The sequence below is a fragment of the Pleurodeles waltl genome, chromosome 6 (assembly GCF_031143425.1).
Source record: "Pleurodeles waltl isolate 20211129_DDA chromosome 6, aPleWal1.hap1.20221129, whole genome shotgun sequence".
In the NCBI taxonomy this organism is placed as follows: Eukaryota; Metazoa; Chordata; class Amphibia; order Caudata; family Salamandridae; genus Pleurodeles; species Pleurodeles waltl.
This window is the reverse complement of record NC_090445.1, coordinates 807,686,727-807,704,600: the sequence shown is the minus strand read 5'-3', so window position 1 is coordinate 807,704,600 and position 17,874 is coordinate 807,686,727.

Below are 17,874 nucleotides of genomic sequence, written 5' to 3'. Positions count from 1 at the left end.
CTAAAGTGCAAGTGCTCCTTTACAAAATGTGTATGTAATTGGCTTATCCATGATTGGCATATTTCATTTACTAGTAAGTCCCTAGTAAAATGCACTAGAGGTGCCAGGGCCTGTAAATCAAATGCTACTAGTTGGCCTGCAGCACTGGTTGTGCCACCCACATAAGTAGCTCTGTAATCATGTCTCAGACCTGCCACTGCAGCGTCTGTGTGCACAGTTTTAACTGTAAATTCGACTTGGCAAGTGTACCCACTTGCCAGGCTTGAACCTTCCCTTTCCTTATATGTAAGACACCCCTAAGGTAGGCCCTAGGTAGCCCCATGGGCAGGGTGCAGTGCAGTTTTAAGGTAGAACATATACTAATGTGTTTTATATGTTCTAACAGTGAAATACTGCCAAATTCGTTTTTCACTATTGCAAGGCCTATCCCTCTCATAGGTTAACATGGGTGCTGCCTTTAAATATGATTAAAGCATAGATTCCCTTTTGGAGCGGATAATCATTTGGAGTTTGAGGTCTCTGAGCTCGCAATTTAAAAATACATATTTTAGTAAAGTTAATTTGAAGATTGTGTGTTTGAAAATGCCACTTTTAGAAAGTGAGCATTTTCTTGCTTAAACCATTCTGTGACTCTGCCGGTTTGTGGATTCCCTGTCTGGGTCAGTTTGACAGATGGGCTGTTTGCATCTCTCTCCATAGTTGATTTACTGGTAAGTCCCTAGTACAGTGCACCAGAGTTGCCCAGGGGCTGTAAATCAAATGCTACTGCCACCCACATTAGTAGCTCTGTAAACATGGCTCAGACCTGCCACTGCAGTGTCTGTGTGTGCAGTTTGAAACTGCCAATTCGACTTGACAAGTGTACCCACTTGCCAGGCCTGAACCTTCCCTTTTCTTACATGTAAGACACCGCTAAGGTAGGCCCTAGGTAGCCCAATGTGCAGGGCGCAGAGTATGTTTAAGGTAGGACATATACTCATGTGTTTTATATGCCCTAACAGTAAAATACTGCCAAATTCGGTTTTCAATGGTGCAAGGCTTATCCCTTTCATAGGTTAACATGGGTGCTGCCTTTAAATATGATCAAAGAGTAGATTTCCTTTGCGAGTGGATAGACATGTGGCCTTTGGGGCCTCTGAGCTCACAATTTAAAAATGCATCTTTTGTAAAGTTGATTTTAAGATTGTGTGTTTGAAAATGCCACTTTTCGAAAGTGAGCATTTTCTTGCTTATACCATTCTGTGACTGACTGTTTGTGGATTCCTTGTCTGGGTCAGTTTGACACTTGGGCTGTTTGCACCTCTCTCTAGACAGTGACACAAAGGGAGCTGGGGTGTAGCCTGCATATCCTGATGAGCCATCTGTGCAAGGAAGGAGAGGAAGAGTGGTCACTCACACCTGAAAGGGCTGTGCCTGCCCTCACACAATGCAGTCTCCAACCCCCTGGTGTGTGTCTGGGGCCTGCCCTGGGAAAGGTAGGATTTCATAAACAAGAGAGACTTCCCTTTGGGCCAAAATGGGTATAAGAAGGGCAACCAAAAACACAGACTTTAGATCACTTCTGGAAATCAAGAGCAACCTCTGCCTGGAGAAGAGCTGAAGAGCTTAGGAGGAAGAGATGCCCTGCCTGTGACTGTGCTTTGTGGAGCTATCCTGCAGTCGCTGCTTCTGTCTGGTGAAAGGGGACAAAGACTGGACTTTGTTGTGCGTTCCTGCTTGTGAAGGAATCTCCTGATGTTGCCTCCTGTTGTTGAAGTCTCAGACCATCAAAGACTTCCCTGCCAGAACCTGGACTCTCTGCTGAGACTCCTGACCTGCCAAGTGGTGCCCTGTCCAGTTCTTGGGGCATTGACAGGTGAGGCTGGCAGACCAAGCCTGAAAATCCACGCACAGACTGCCGTGCAGGAAAATATCTGACGCAACCTCAGAGATCGGCTGAAGAAACAATGCGTCGCCAGCTCTGCAACTGAAATCAAGGCATTGCTTGCAGTAAGGCTGGGAGATTGACTCACGCAGCTAGGGAAATGAAACGCTGTATCGCTGATGGAGGCTGGTAACATCGCAATCCACACAGCGCGGTTTTGCTATCACCGTGTGGCAGGATTTTTTACATGGAAAAATGACGCAACGACTGGCCGGACCCCAATGCTGCCCAGATCGACGCATCGCTCCCCTGCAGGGAGGAGAATTGATGCACACCGGTCTGACCAGAGAAGGAGAAACGACACATGAGCTCGTTTGCAGGTGAGAAATCGATGCACCAGTTTTTGACACACACTCGCCCGTGCATGTTATTTTAACACAACCCAGGTACTTTTCAACGCTAACAGTGTTTTATCTGTTTACCAAAGGATTTAAGACTTTTTTGCTTTTTAATTAATAACTTAACTTGTGTATGTTGGATGTTTGTTGTTTTGGTGTTGTTTTGTTTTGATAAATATTTTCTATTTTTCGCAACCTGTGTTGTGTCATTTTGGAGTGTTTCCATTAAGTTACTGCGTGTGTTTGTACAAATACTTTACACCTAGCACTCTGAAGTTAAGCCTGCCTGCTCGTGCCAAGCTACCAAGGGGGTGAACGGAGGTTAGCTGAGGGTGATTCTCCTTTACCCTGACTAGAGTGAGGGTTCTTGCTTGGACAGGGGGTAACCTGCCTGCCAACCAAAGACCCTTTTTCTAACAAGATACAGTTCTGCTAACTTTGGTAAGGCAGACATCTGACATTTGTCTGCAATCAGAGTGGGACGGAGCCTCTTACGATGGAGGCCAGAAATGGCAGACAGGGTTTTTGATGGCACTTGTGTCTGTCAACATTGACAGACGTGCCCATCAACATACACTTGATTGAAATCTACTGAACAACATGTGCACCTCACACTACAAAACACATTTCTCAGACTACATAAACTGTTTACTACTCACAACATGAAGAACCAGCAGCAGACTTAGAACATCTTCTCTTTTGCAATGTCTGAAAGAAGATGCACCAGGTTTTCAGAACATTGATTAACTGTTTTTATAGTGTATGGGATAATTAAGGTTGAACCACAGTTGTTTACAACCCTAGTCCTGACAACAACCATGAGCTAGACAAGGCAAACATGAGACAGAATAGTGGATAAGTTCAATGTTATCTCCCACAATAGATGCTCAAAGGAGGACATTCATAGATGGTCGAATAGTCTCCGGGGGCAAGTATTCCCTCACTTCCAGGACACACCATTCATGCTGGAGTAATCAGTGTAATTTAGGAAATTGCTCTTATGACATGAAATTACCAAACATTACACAGTTACATCCATTTGAATTATTTGATTTAATTTGCGTCAAAATGCCAAAGAGCACAGAGACGGAACCCAGATGGCTGCTGCTGTTCTGCTGCAGATAGAGCTATTTTTTCAGCATCAAAATCATCCTCTGATTCATGTTGAAGGCAAGAGTGCATTTTAGCCCTCAATGCATTAGCTGGTTCCTTGCGTAATTCTGAGTAATCTCGTATCATTCTGCTGTAATTTAACATAATTATTCAACAGCAAGTTAGTTGAGTTATGCTCACCTCTACATATATCAATGACTGATCTGATTGAGGATCCTTTCAGAATTTTTCATTCATATTATTGCTCAAACTTTTTAAAAAGATTAATACAGTGTGAAGGTAAATATGATTCACAGATAGGGGCAACAAAAACCTGCGTGAATTTAGCCAAAATGCACACTTGCGTCCAAAATAGATGCATTTTGCATGGTGGAAGTAGCACTAAATGCAACATAACATGAACAGCAATGCCAGCCATGCATTATTTTCAATAATTTCCCAGTATTAACACAAAATTACCAAAATTACTCCAGTATAATTAAAATTGTGCTCAGGCCGAGATATATATCATGTTTGTGATGGACTACACACTTGTGTTGGACATATATAAACTATGTTTCTGAATTGAAATCATGTAAACAGGAATGCAAAGAATAAACTGAGGCAATATTACTATTTTTCATTAATAAAATAAAACAATTTTTTTCAATATCACTATCTATGCTAGTTAAAAACATTCCCACATGTTCTACCTCAAAAGAAAATGTAATATTTTTTAAGAATTATTTTGTTTTTATAATATGAACTCAAAAATGCTTGCTGTGTTGCCCATTTCTTTATATTTTTAATCATCATTACTTGCTGTAGCATTAATCAAGGTTGACATATGTCACACTTCACACAGCGCATCTCCACATCCTGTGTTTTAGAAGTTCTCATTGTTTTTGATCAAAGCAACATTATATTGTCAGGTTTAACCAATACTGACACAATAGCTCTATGGAGGCCTGACATATCCATCATGGACAATGGATTAATAAGTGTAGTCTGGTATGTAGCAATGTTTTCCTGTGTCCATGCACCTACATTGGCTAAAAACACCGGTGAGTGACTGAATCCATTGCATATTGTGTGTCTGTTTCTGTAATTTTTGGCACATTGACATACATGGCTTTAAGGACAATTTTGTCACTTTCCTTCTTACATTCAAATGTAGCAGACCTCCACATCTGTCCTGCTGCTGGGACTCAACATGGCTGAGGTAGAAGGGACAGGGCTCTCAGGTTCACTCAGGAAGAACTGGGCATCCTTGCTGAGGGGTCCTGACTAACTACAGCCACCTTTATGGGCCAGCAGCAATGAAATGCCATCATGGTATTTTATTTTATATTTGAAAGTAACTTCATAATCTCTCAGTATGTTTTATTACTCACATCTGATTTCTTTTTTATTTTAAATAAACCCATCATTTTAAGTTTGACATTAAAAAGCAAGGTAGTGTTGAACCACTCTTGATGTTGATCTATTGCATTTTTTACAAAGAAATAACCTAGATAGGGAGCTTAGAATTGCACTCTTTAATGAAGCCCTCCTGAATCTGGAGTTTACCCTGCATATTGGGCAGTATGTCTGAGCTGCAATTATTTCCCAATGTCCACTGACATTGGCCTGGTGGTTTTGGGACCTGTTGATACAGGGGTGGCAATCCCAATTTCCCCTCTTGGGACCAGAGAAGCCTTTCAGCTCAACCGTGGGGGACCTCTGGCCTGGTCATGCCACAGAGATGGTGGAGTACAAAAAGAACAAAGTGGGCTTCTATGGACCAGCAGCAGGATGCTGGGATGAAGCACCTGTTCTCTACTGCGCTGCCCACTTGTGTGCTGAGAGGCAGCCCTACTGCTGCTTGTAATCCCCTGGCATTCTGGGGGTGGGGGGGCACGAGCAAGTCAATGGAAGCAATGACCACGTCCTGTGATAGGCCCAGAGGGGCAGTGGAATTAGTGCTGACTGACTGCCTTGGGGAGAATGACTGTGGCCATTTTGAGGTCCGACAAGGGGACTCACATGCCTGAGACCAGCAGCTGTGTCAGGTCCACTGTAGACTGTCACCACTAGAGTTAGTAGGGTGCCTCTTGTGTTTGAGATTTTCCTTTAGAATAATGGCAATTTGTTCTGTGACAGACTCCCCAGAGGAGTAACCTGGCCTAATCCAGTGATCTGGATAATTAGCCCTGCTGCATTCCTACAAGACCATGAGGGACTGGTGGTCGGCTGCGGGGATGAAGGAGCCCACATGGATCATACTGAAATTTTATTCCTCCCAGCAAATGGTCACCACTGAGTATACCATGGGCCCCCACTGATAGCTCTATTGTGCCTGACTTAAAGTGGCAAATTGCGTGTGGGTACCTTTCATGGGTTACAGGTGAGAGACAAGCTCTTATTTTTTTGGTGCTGCTGTTGTTGTTGGGTACCCAGGCCTCCATCAGACTTACGTTCTCAAACTGCTGCAGAGAAGTGTTTCCTGGTTGGAAGTAGGCCTAGTGCTGAAGGAGACCTCTAGTTCCCACATGGCTAGCTGGACTGTCAGGGAAGGGTGGTGTGCTAGAGGATGGTCTATCCAAAGAATATAAAGCCACTCCCTAAAGGAACAATGAAAAGGCTCCCAACCAAGCCAGGGCAGTTGACCCCCTTCGGCAAGTAGAAACTATTCAAGAGAAACACACTGGGAAAGTTGATTGTATCCTCCAAACAATCCTACACACTTAAACTGGAATGTAAGACAGATGTAGTAACAATTAAGATCAACCTGCTTAGGACGGGCTACAGTAAACTCGAAGAACATGCGCATGACATTGAATCTGCACTGACCACATTGCACCCTACACTACAACAGTTGCAAGCACAACTACAGGCCAATCTAGGGCATCTTTGGATACAAGCTAAAGACGCTAAAGTGTACTCCCATTTGATCAACATTCAACCTGCGGGGATCACTGAACATTCAGAGGGTCAAGGTGTGGAGTTTTTCCTGGAGGAATGGTTGAGTGATTCCATCCTAACTGGTAAAGTTCCAAAATTATTTTCTATCAAGCTGGTTCACTGGGTTCCTTTACTGGAAGCAGTGCTGTTTCCTGTTGTTGCTCTGCTGCTGAATTAGAGGCACCATAATCTTATATTGCGCTGTCTCACACCAAGGGATCCTGGGTACATAATGGAAACCAGATCAAAACATTTCCAGAATATACCACGGAGTTGCAACATAGATGTAGCTCCCACAAGGTAGCCAAACAGCAATTGCATTAGATGGGTTTGAAATATGCCCTATTGCTCCCAGCAGCATTTAAGGTGGTGGATGGAGGCAAAACTCACTTATTTTATACACCAGACAAGGCATGGTAATTGTTGCAAAATAATTGAGTAGCGGAGCCCCCTGCTTGAGAAAGGGCTGGGAGCATACTGGGAATGTCGGCAAATGAAGTGGTAGGAACAGAAAATGCCATGGCCAACTCCCAGATGATCAAGCAGCTAAGAAGAGCACACAGGTGATTGCAGATGTCAGCAGAAAAGCAAAAATTCATAGGACTTGGGTGATTCTTAGATGAGCACCTGTGAGGCCTCAAGTTGACACCAGGGCAGCAGATGTTATGATTTGACTTCATTGTTAAAGTTTTGAACCCGGATGTTTGGACATCAAAGGAGGGCACTTTCAGAGCTCCTGCTTTTGATAGCAGTGAGAGACCCCCCCCAAATAATGCAAGGACACAAGAGGGACCCACATTTTGCCACACTACACTCTCTGGGTGGTGCTCACAACTCTCAATTGGGAAATGGTTGACAGAACAGGCCATGGTTTAATTCTTTGGTTTGAGCTGTTATGGCAATTATGATGTTCCATTCTTCACTAGGGAATGTGAGTTCACTTTGCCACTATTGCTGCTGTTTCTCTCAATAATTAACAATAAATCAGCGGTTGTGGTGGCTGGGGAGTGGCAGTGTTAGTTATGATCATGGCACCCCACAATGCGCTCAAAGACCATAAAATCTACATATACTTAACTTACAGCACCAAACTTCCAGAAAGTTGCCAGAAGGTATAAGGCGGGGATATATGGGACAATGTAATTGTCATTTTCGTGTGGGGCTCTGGTGTGCCAACAAGCTGGCGGTAAAAAAATTGGAACCATGACCATGGCGGTCTGCCTCTTCTCTGAAGCGACCTCCAGAGCGGAGACGACCGCTGGGCTGGAGACTTGGGTCTCCAGCCCGGCGGCCGTCACAAGACCTCTGGCGGTATCATGACCCGGCTAACTGCCATGGATTTCATGGGGTTGGACACCATCATGAAATCCATGGCGGTAAGCACTATCAGTGCCAGGGAATCCCTTTCCTGGCACTGATAGGGGTCTCCATCCCCGAGTCCTTTCCCGACACCCCCTAACCCCCTCCCAACCCCCCAAAGGTGGCAGGACCCCCCTCTCCACTCCTACCCCCGACATCACTACAAAGACACACACCTGACACGCATGCAGACACCACCAACACACATATCCGCACACACACAAACAAACATGCCCACAGACACACACACAGTCGTACACGCACACCCACATTTAGACATACATGCATACATCCATACAGACATACATACAGGCAGACACGCAGACATTTCCAAACACACTACAACCCTGCATGCATACATGCACTCATACACCCCCTCTTCATACTCACACGCACACCCCCATTCATGCACACAACACACAACAACCCCCCACCGCCCTCCCCTAACGGACGATCAACTTACCTGGACCGTAGATCCACCTGGAGGGGACGGGATCCATGGGGGCTGCTCCGCAGCCAGCACCCCGTCAACAGAACACCGCCACGCCGAATCACGTAACGTGATTCGTTGGGCGGTGTTCTGTTGACGGGGCGGTGGAGGTGGGGCAATCTCCACTTCCCCTCCGACCGCCAGTAAGGCAGCTGGCGGCTCTCCATCCGGAAAAGGACGGAGGGCTGCCAGCAGTCATAATTCTCCGAGCAGAAGACCGCCACCACTGGCGGTCTTCAGCACGGCGGTCCCTCAACTGTCTTGTGAAAAGACCGCCAAGGTTGAAATGACCCACTATGTCCCCTTTCACAGGCAGAAGCAGCAACTGTACGATAGCCCAACAAAGCACAGTCACACGCAGGGGCAGTACTTCTCCTCAGTTCTTCAGCTCTTCTCCTTGGCAGAGGTTCCTCTTGAATCCTTGAAGAAATCTAAAAATGGGTTGATTTGGGTCCAATACTTATACCCCTTTCTGCCTTTGACGTAGGCAAACTTCAAAGGAAATTCACTCTTGTTCAAAAGATCCTGCCTTGCCCAGGCCAGGCTTCAAGCTCACACCAGGGGCCTGGAGACTGCATTGTGAGAGGTCAGGCACAACCCATTCAGGTGTAAGTGAGCACTCCTCCCTCCACTCTAGCTCAGATGGCCCATCGGGATATGCAGGCTACTCCCCAGCTTCCTTTGTCCCACTGTCTAGAGGGAATTCACACCAGCCCAACTGTCAGTCAGACCCAGACAGGGAATCCACAAACAGTCAGAGTCACAGAATGGTTTAAGAAAGAAAATGCCTACTATTTAAAAGTGGCATTTTCAAACTAACAACCTAAAAACTACCTTCACTAAAATATGTTTTTTTTAAATTGTGAGTTCAGAGACCCCAAACTCCACATTTCTATCTGCTCCTAAAGAGAATCTACACTTTAATGATATTTAAAGGCACCTCCCATGTTAACCTATGAGATAGATAGATCTTGCAACAGTGAAAGCTGAGTTTAGCAGTTGCAACATGTAAAAGACATCAGTACATGTCCAACCTTTAACATACGCTGCACCCTACCCCTGGGGCTACGTAGGGCCTAACCTAGGGGTGTCTTAAATGTAGAAAAAATGAAGGTTTAAGCATGACAAGTGGGTAGACTTGCCAGGTCAAATTGGCAGTTTAAAGCTGCACACACAGACACTGCAGTGGCAGGTCTGAGCTATGTTTACAAGGCTACTCATGTGGGTGGCACAACCGGTGCTGCCGGCCCACCAGTAGCATTTGATTTACAGGCCCTGGGCACCTCTAGTGCACTTTAGTAGGGACTTACTAAGAATTCAAATATGCCAATAAGGAATAAGCCAATTACACACACAATTTACACAGGAGCATTTGCACTTTAGCACTGGCCACAGAGTACCAAAAACATAAAATACAGAGTGCATCACACAGTCAAAACATGGGAAGCAGAGGCAAAAAAGACATGGGAGACCATGCCAAGGATGCCAGCCCTAAAACACCCTAACAGACTCTTTTCATATTCATCCGGGTATTCTGTATGTGTTCGGCCCATGTACAACTATTCAAAAAAAGGATGCCAAAAATGTAAGAGGATTTAACCTTACCTATTGGAGTGCCCTCTAGGCAAAACAATCTTATATTTTTTGAAGTTTTCTCACAAATCATTGTAAATATCTTAGTTTAGTTTTTTAGAGTTCATGAAACCCACAAGGACTGCGTTGTCTCCATAGAGAAGCACAGGTACCAGAGAACCATCAACCACTGGTACATCGGCCTGTAAGGACCGAAGAGAATCATCAACTCCATTTATATATAAAAAGAATTAAAAAGAAGCTAAAACGCACCCCTGTCATATGTCCTATCTAATTCTAAAAGTATGAGATATTTCTCCATTCAGTCCATAATGTATGTTGGCTGAGAGATTCTCGTGAGACAGATGATATACACGAGGGCCCCGTAAGAAAGTCAAGTGTGCCACCATTTTGCATGGTTCACTAGATCAAAGGCACTAGTAAGCTCTGCAAAGCACAGGTAAAGTGAACCCAATCAAGAGCTCAAGATTCAGGCACTGTTTCACAATCCCAAGTCCCTTTCTGAAATCATACTGGGCCTCTGACAGAATGGATTTGTCAGTTGCCCAGTCCTCTAATCTCTGTAAAACAACCCTACTAAGGAGCTGGTCAGATGAATCCAGGAGGGAAATGGGACAGTAGCACTTCAGGTCTGATCTATCACTGTTCTTCTACATTGTTACAATAATGGATTTGGCCCATGAATAAGGTACAGTACCCAATACTGCTGCATAAAAAATTTGAGCAAGAATTGCAGCCCTGGCTCACATATGCCTATATAGGCATGAACCGGAACCCCATTGGGTCCGGGAGCTTTCCCTTTTGCGCAGTTGTGCATTGCATCCGAGAACTCATATAACGTAAAGACCAAGGGCGGACCACTTCTAGCAATGATGCTCCCTTCTGGTCTGTTTGTAACTAAAGGGGAAGGCTTTGATTCGCTGTTAATTAAAGGGTCAAAAGCCCCATCAAAATGGTCTATACATACTTGTGAAGAAACATGTGATGTTAAATCAGAGCACAATTCACTTTTCAAGAATGGGGCATTTATGGTGTTCCAAAACAAAGTAGTGTAATGTGTCTTAGCAGAGTGAACCAAGTTCAACCAAGGGTCTTCCCTTAACTTCTTTTTACTGTCTGCTAAGGCATCCCTATGCTGTTCCCTTAAGACTTGAAAAGTAGCAGATACTCTTAGGACAATGTGTAAAGCAATCCTCAATTTTTTAGAAGCCTGTGTACATGCATGATTAAACCAGCCCTGTCCTACAGAATGGCCTGTTTTTGGAACAGGAACCAGGAGGGAATTAAAGCCCACCACAATGACTTCAAAGCAGAGAACAGGTCCTCATTATCGACAATAGGAACTAAACAAGTATCAAACTAATGAACAACATCCGCAGCATGCATGTTGGATCTGTTCCTGACCATCAAATATCACTTGTGCACTCACCATGCACTGCTAATCACCACACATATTACATCACTCATAACATCTTGTATGACAACATTAATAACATCACAGCAACATTTGCAGTGAAATCATTGATAAGAAGACTGTGAATGGCAGGGACATGAGTTATAGTTTCCTTAGGACATGATTAATAGTTTCTTATGATAACTCTAACTGTAACTGGTGAATTTCCATGGTTTTGTGTGCATAACACGTATACCTAACTATAAAGTCCCTGTTATCTTTAGTTTTTTAGTGAATTTCTAAGTTTCTTTTTAGTTCTATTCCCTAACTATAATGTTCCTGTAACCTTTGTTTTTTTCAGTGGATTTAGATATTAATAGATATAGATGGTCTTGAACAGTATTAGGATTTTGTTTGAAATGTTTAGACCTTAATCACCTCAAGAAGTTGTACTTAATATCAGCCAGTACCATTAAGGATTCCTATGAAATATTCAATTGGAAACGTTTGAATAAATATTTTTCCTGGAAGACAAATTGTGCTGTTAACAAGAAAACTATTGCACAATATTGGACATGCAGGGCTGGCTTTTGTCATGTGAATGTTGTGTGATCTAAGTGGGCACCAGACATAGCAGTGACAGCAATATTAACATTCTTGGTATTAATACATTTCTGGTTTCAATGTGAATGTTATTTGAATGACATATGCATTTTCTGATATGGCACTATCAGAGCCACAGGAAGGCATGGGTGTGACAGCTAACTTTCTAATGATAAGCCATTGTTGGAAGTGCTTTGAAATAAACTACTTTTGACATAAACAATGGCCGTGCATGTATTAATTTGTGGACTCTGTACTCACAGACATTAGAAATGAAATAACCAATATATTAGAGCACAACAGTGTTGAGATACTTAGAGACAGAAGGCCTATTCGATCACAAAGTGACATAGAGGCCATACTCAGAAAAAAAGTGCTCAACTTTAAAAGGCACTACTATTATGGCATAGTACTCTCATCACATGTGCATGCATTAACCTTGAATTAAAATCATAAAAATGAATTTTAATATGACCAGAAACGTCCTCACAGTACATTGCGTCATAGCCAAATGAAGACTTACATATTATTTTTTAAATAAAATTCTTAATGCATAGTTTTCCTTCATTTTGAAGATGCTTGTAATTTAGATATCTCAAAAGTTAATTGATATTTTATTCACCTTATACCATACAACCGAGTCCATCATGTATTTACACTAAGGTAGATGCACTTTCTGTTAGTGTGTTGGCCTACAACAAAAGGTCAGTTCATTCCACAACATTGCTGCTTCCTAGAAATGATACATATCTGGATGTAAGTTTATTTGTTAACTATTGTGGATTCAGGAAACATTCATTTTCTTTTAAATTAGAAAAGCATAAAACATGTCAACTATTATATTTCATGAACTATTCAATAACACAATTGGTCTTTAAATAATGGTAAAATTGGGAGCTGAGTTCTCTACTGACATAAGAGCAGTAATTGAGGAGTGCATCTGTGTAGGAAGGTAACCTCTTTCTAGCCTAGTTACTTCCACTTTTGGCCTGTTTGTGAGTATATGTCAGTGTGTTTTTACTGTCTCACTGGGATCCTGCTAGCCAGGACCCCAGTGGCTCATAGTGGAAAGCCTATTTTGTCAGTGTGTTTGATATGTGTCTCTGGGACCCTGATAGCCAGGACCCCAGTGCTCATAGTTTGTGGCCTATATGTGTTCCCTGTGTGATGCCTAACTGTATCACTGAGGCTCTGCTAACCAGAACCTCAGTGTTTATGCTCTCTCTGCTTTTAAAATGGTCACTGAAGGCTAGTGACTATTTTCACCAATTCTGATTGGTACACTGGAACACCCTTATAATTCCCTAGCATATGGTACCTAGGTACCCAGGGTATCGGGGTTCCAGAAGATCCCTATGTGCTGCAGCATTTCTTTTGCCACCCATAGGGAGCTCAGACAATTCTTACACAGGACTGCCACTGCAGCCTGAGTGAAATAACGTCCACATTATGTCACAGCCATTTTACACTGCACTTAAGTAACTTATAAGTCACCTATATATCTAGCCCTTACCTAGTGATGGTTAGGTGCAAAGTTACTGAGTGTGAGGGCACCCTGGCACTAGCCAAGATGCCCCCACATTGTTCAGGGCAATTTCCCTGGACTTTGTGAGTGCGGGGACACCATTACACGCGTGCACTACATATAGGTCAAGGTCAATATGGCCATGTAACATGTCTAAGATCATGGAATTGTTCCCCCATGCCAAATCTGGTATTGGGGTGCCAATCCCATGCATCCCCGGGGCTCCAGCATAGACCCTGGGTACTGCCAAACTAGCTCTCTGGATTTTTCTCTGCAGCTACCGCTGCTGCCAACCCTCAAACAGGTTTCTGCCCTCCTGGGGTCTGGACAGCCCAGTCCCAGGAAGGCAGAACAAAGGATTTCCACTGAGAGAGGGTGTTACACCCTCTTCCTTTGGAAATAGGTGTTAAGGGCCTGAGAGGAGTAGCCTCTCATGGCCTCTGGGAATGCTTTGAAGGGCACAGATGGTGCCCTCTCTGCATAAACCAGTCTACACCGGTTCAGGGATCCCCCAGCCCCTACTCTACAGCGAAACTGGACAAAGGAAAGGGGAGTGACCACTCCCCTGTCCCTCACCACCCCAGGGGTGGTGCCCAGAGCTCCTCCAGTGTGTCCCAGACCTCTGCCTTCTTGAATGCAGAGGTGTGAGGGCACAATGGAGGTGTCTGAGTGGACAGTGCCAGCAGGTGATGTCAGAGACCCCTCCTGATAGTCTCTTACCTGGTGAGGTAGCCAATCCTTGTCTGAGGGCTATTTAGGGTCTCTCCTGTGGGTTCCTCTTCAGGGTTCCTCTGCATCTCCCTCTTCGACTTCTGCCAAGGATCGACCGCTGACTGCTCCAGGATGCCTGCAAAACCGCAAAAAAGTAGCAAGAAGACTGCCAGCAACATTTTAGTGCTCTGAGGGCTGTCTGCCTTCACCCTGAACTGCATAAGAACTCTCCCGTGGGTCGACGGATTTCTTGAAGTGATTCTATGGGTGCTGCCTGCTTCTGCGTGGGCTCTCTCTGTTGCTGAGTGCCCCCTCTGTCTCCTTCTCCAAGGGGTGACCTCCTGGTCCTTCCTGGGCCCGGGCAGCACCCATTATTTTCAACCACAAATCTTGCAGCTAGCAAGGCTTGTTTTCGGTCTGTGTGGAAACAACTCTGCATCCTCCAGCATGCCGTCGGACATCTTCTTTACAAAGGAGAAGTTCCTGGCCCCTTCCGTTGTTGCAGAATCTTCGGCTTGTTCCAACCGTGGGCAGCCCTTTTGCACCTTCATCCGGGGTTTAGTGAGCTCCTGCCCCCCGGGGCACTTGCATGACTCTTGGACTTGGATCCCTTCCTTTACAGGTCCTCAGGTCCAGGAATCCGTCTTCAGTGCTTTGCGGTTAGTTGTTGCCTTTGCAGAATCCCCTATATCGACTTTACTGTCTTTCTGGGGTAATAGGGTAACTTTAGTCCTACTTTTCAGGATCTTGGGGTGGGGTATCTTGGACACCCTTAGTGTTTTCTTACACTCCCAGTGACCCTCTACACCCTACACTAGGCCTGGCGTCCATTTGTGGTTTGCATTCCACTTTTGGAGTATATGGTTTGTGTTGCCCCTAGGCCTATTGCATACTATTGTGTTCTATAGGATTTGCACTATTTTTCCAACTGTTTACTTACCTGATTTTGGTGTGTGTGTATATTTTGTGTATATTACTTACCTTCTAAGGGAGTATATCCTCTGAGATACTTTTGGCATATTGTCACAAAAATAAAGTACCTTTATTTTTAGTAACTCTGAGTATTGTATTTCCTATGATATAGTGCTACATGATATAAGTGGTATAGTAGAAGCTTTGCATGTCTCCTAGTTCAGCCTAAGCTGCTCTGCTATAGCTACCTCTTTCAGCCTAAGCTGCTAGAACACTACTAATCTACTAATAAGGGATAACTGGAGCTGGCACAAGGTCTAAGTACCACAAGGTACTCACTGTACGCCAGGCCAGCCTCCTACAATCAGTATGGCTATATAATCTGCACAAGCTAGAAGCTTAACTTCCAGTGTATGCAGACATAGATGTGGAATAGAAATAGGTAATTTTAGACCTGGATAAAAGGCTATAAGTATGGGGAAAAACAACTGCGGGAATAGTGGCCACCCCTGCATAGTGCCATGACTGATATGAATCTGATCTGAGAACCCAAATATTACACTGGAGTGAGTAATGATGTATATAATGCATTAGTGCAGCATAGGAAGTCATTGCTTAAGAGCCATGCTGTTCACCAAAGGCTAACATGATCATTCCAGTGGGCTGGCTCAATACCATAGGTACCTCGAAATAAGAGATAGGTAAGTTGATATGCAAAGTAGTGCCACATGCTGTTAAGAAGCCATGCTGCATGGGATCTACTAAATCAGAGATAACCATTGTAAGGCAATTTGAAATTATTCTGGTATAAGTTTTTGAGGCAGTATCAATCAGAGAAATTGGTAATAAGCAGTGGTGCAGAGGGGATCTTCATTCTCATTAGTGACTATTGCTATGAATGTATTACCCTAAGTAGGTACAGATTGTGCTAGGGCTTGAGAATTGACCAATTCAAACACAAGCAAGACATGCATTACCAAAAACCTTATAGAACTCCAATGCCATTAAGTCAGGTCCAGTAGCCTTGCCAGCCACAAGCTGCAGTGTCTGGGATTTTGCACTGGCAATCTGTCAGTTTCTTATTTTCCCTATCTTATTCTCTGTAGGTCAGCTACAAGTTCAAAAAGAATATCTACATGCAATTTACAGACAGGTACAGCAACAGGGCATCTGCAAGTGCTTCAGCAGTAAATTCCACAAACGATGGGAAGACATTTCAGCCCTTGCAAAACTGGGAAGGGTATCCCAGCAAGGGAAAGGGTGCATCAGTCCTGACACTCATGATGCTGCTCATACTGCTAGAGGCCTAACCTGACCTTAATATGGAGATGAAGTCTATGGAGCAACAACAAGGGATCAAGTAGAAGCATGTAGACCTTTGCATGTTGGTATTTAGCATTCTTTATAGTTTGGAGTTTGTCAGATCACATCAGAAACCTAAGACCCACATTTATGGGCTGAGTTTTGACAAAGGTTACTCCATTCCAAGCATCATGCATTCCCATCTGCCTAATTACAAGTGCCACAGGATATAATGCAGTAGCAAAAACAATGATGTGGCATATGACGTTTGTGAGGGAGTTAATCACCCAGCAACATAGAATTACATGTACATATAAATTTAAACATGTTCACAGGATGGAGGTGTTTGTTTTTCCTTATTCAGTATTCATTTTTTGAATAATCTCTTTGATTTTAAAAGTGTCTGTTGTTTACTTTAAGATATGTGTTTTAAAATGGCCTGTCAATTGACCATATGCAATTGTATATTCCAATATGTTGCATCTGCCACTTATTTAGTTATATTTCCAAGTCTTATTATTTACCATGTGTTGCATTGTTAGAGATGTAGTTCGGTCCTTTTCTTTCATGTGTTAAAGGAAAAGGGTAGTGTTGTTTTGAAGGCCTACTATCTGTAACTTTCTGAGTGGTTGTGTATGGCTACATTTAATAATATTTTAGAAAATAAATGTAGGAAAAGGTTGAACTATTGTGCTTCACATATATTCCATGCCAAAAATTATATATACCTACACCTAGGTTAAGACAATGTGGGCAACGTCTGGTATGTTAGTGTGTGTCTAGCATTTCAATTAATGTGGCTGATTTTTTATATGTAGTATATCAGTGACTGGTTGGTAGAAATCTGTACTTGGTATACTTAGTTGAATGATATGATTGTAGGGCTTGTGGTAAATGGGTAAAATCTGTTGAAGTTTCTGCTCTGAATAGAGTCAAAGAGGTGCTGGCGCCTCCGAGAGACGGTCATCGCAGGCGCCCCCTCCTTCCTCGCCCCCACCACCATCGCGTGCAGCGTCTTTGCACATTCGGGGACCAGTGGAGGTTTCCAAGGAAACCGACTCCAGCTGTAAAGGGGAGCCCCACAGCTATCAAAAGCTGTGATGTGGACGAGGATGGTGGGAAATGCAAGCAAATCAATATATTTAGTTTGTTAGATGCCGTATTTGCTGCCTCTGATGCCACAGGGACTTGAAGTCCCAGAAGAGATCGAGGAGACCGGGGGTGGGGCCAGACACCTGGCTTGAAAGCGCCACCGGCCCCCTGCATCACGGGACGCCGTATCGAGGAGAAAGGAACAGGATACATAAGTGAGGGTGTCTTTTATATAATATATGACTTAATTTAATGAACAAGGTGGTTTGTACTGATGGCCTCCGACTGAGACTGTGTACATATAATTTGCATAACTAGATACCTATTGGGGGTTGGGCTGGGTTTTGTGTAATACTACGTGAGGGGTCTGGTTGGTCGGTAAATTAACTCAATTTGTACATCCTTTTGCTCGCTATCCTCTTCAAAGGGAAATTCTTATAGCTTTATATACAACACATTCTCCCCTCTAAAAAGGCCTAATTGCTGCCATTTAAATCATGGTCAAAAGAAAACATTCAATGCTGAATCCTCCCCCAAACGCAAAAGACAGTACCTCCATATTAAAATATATTTCAGGAGCGATTTGGGTGATAGATA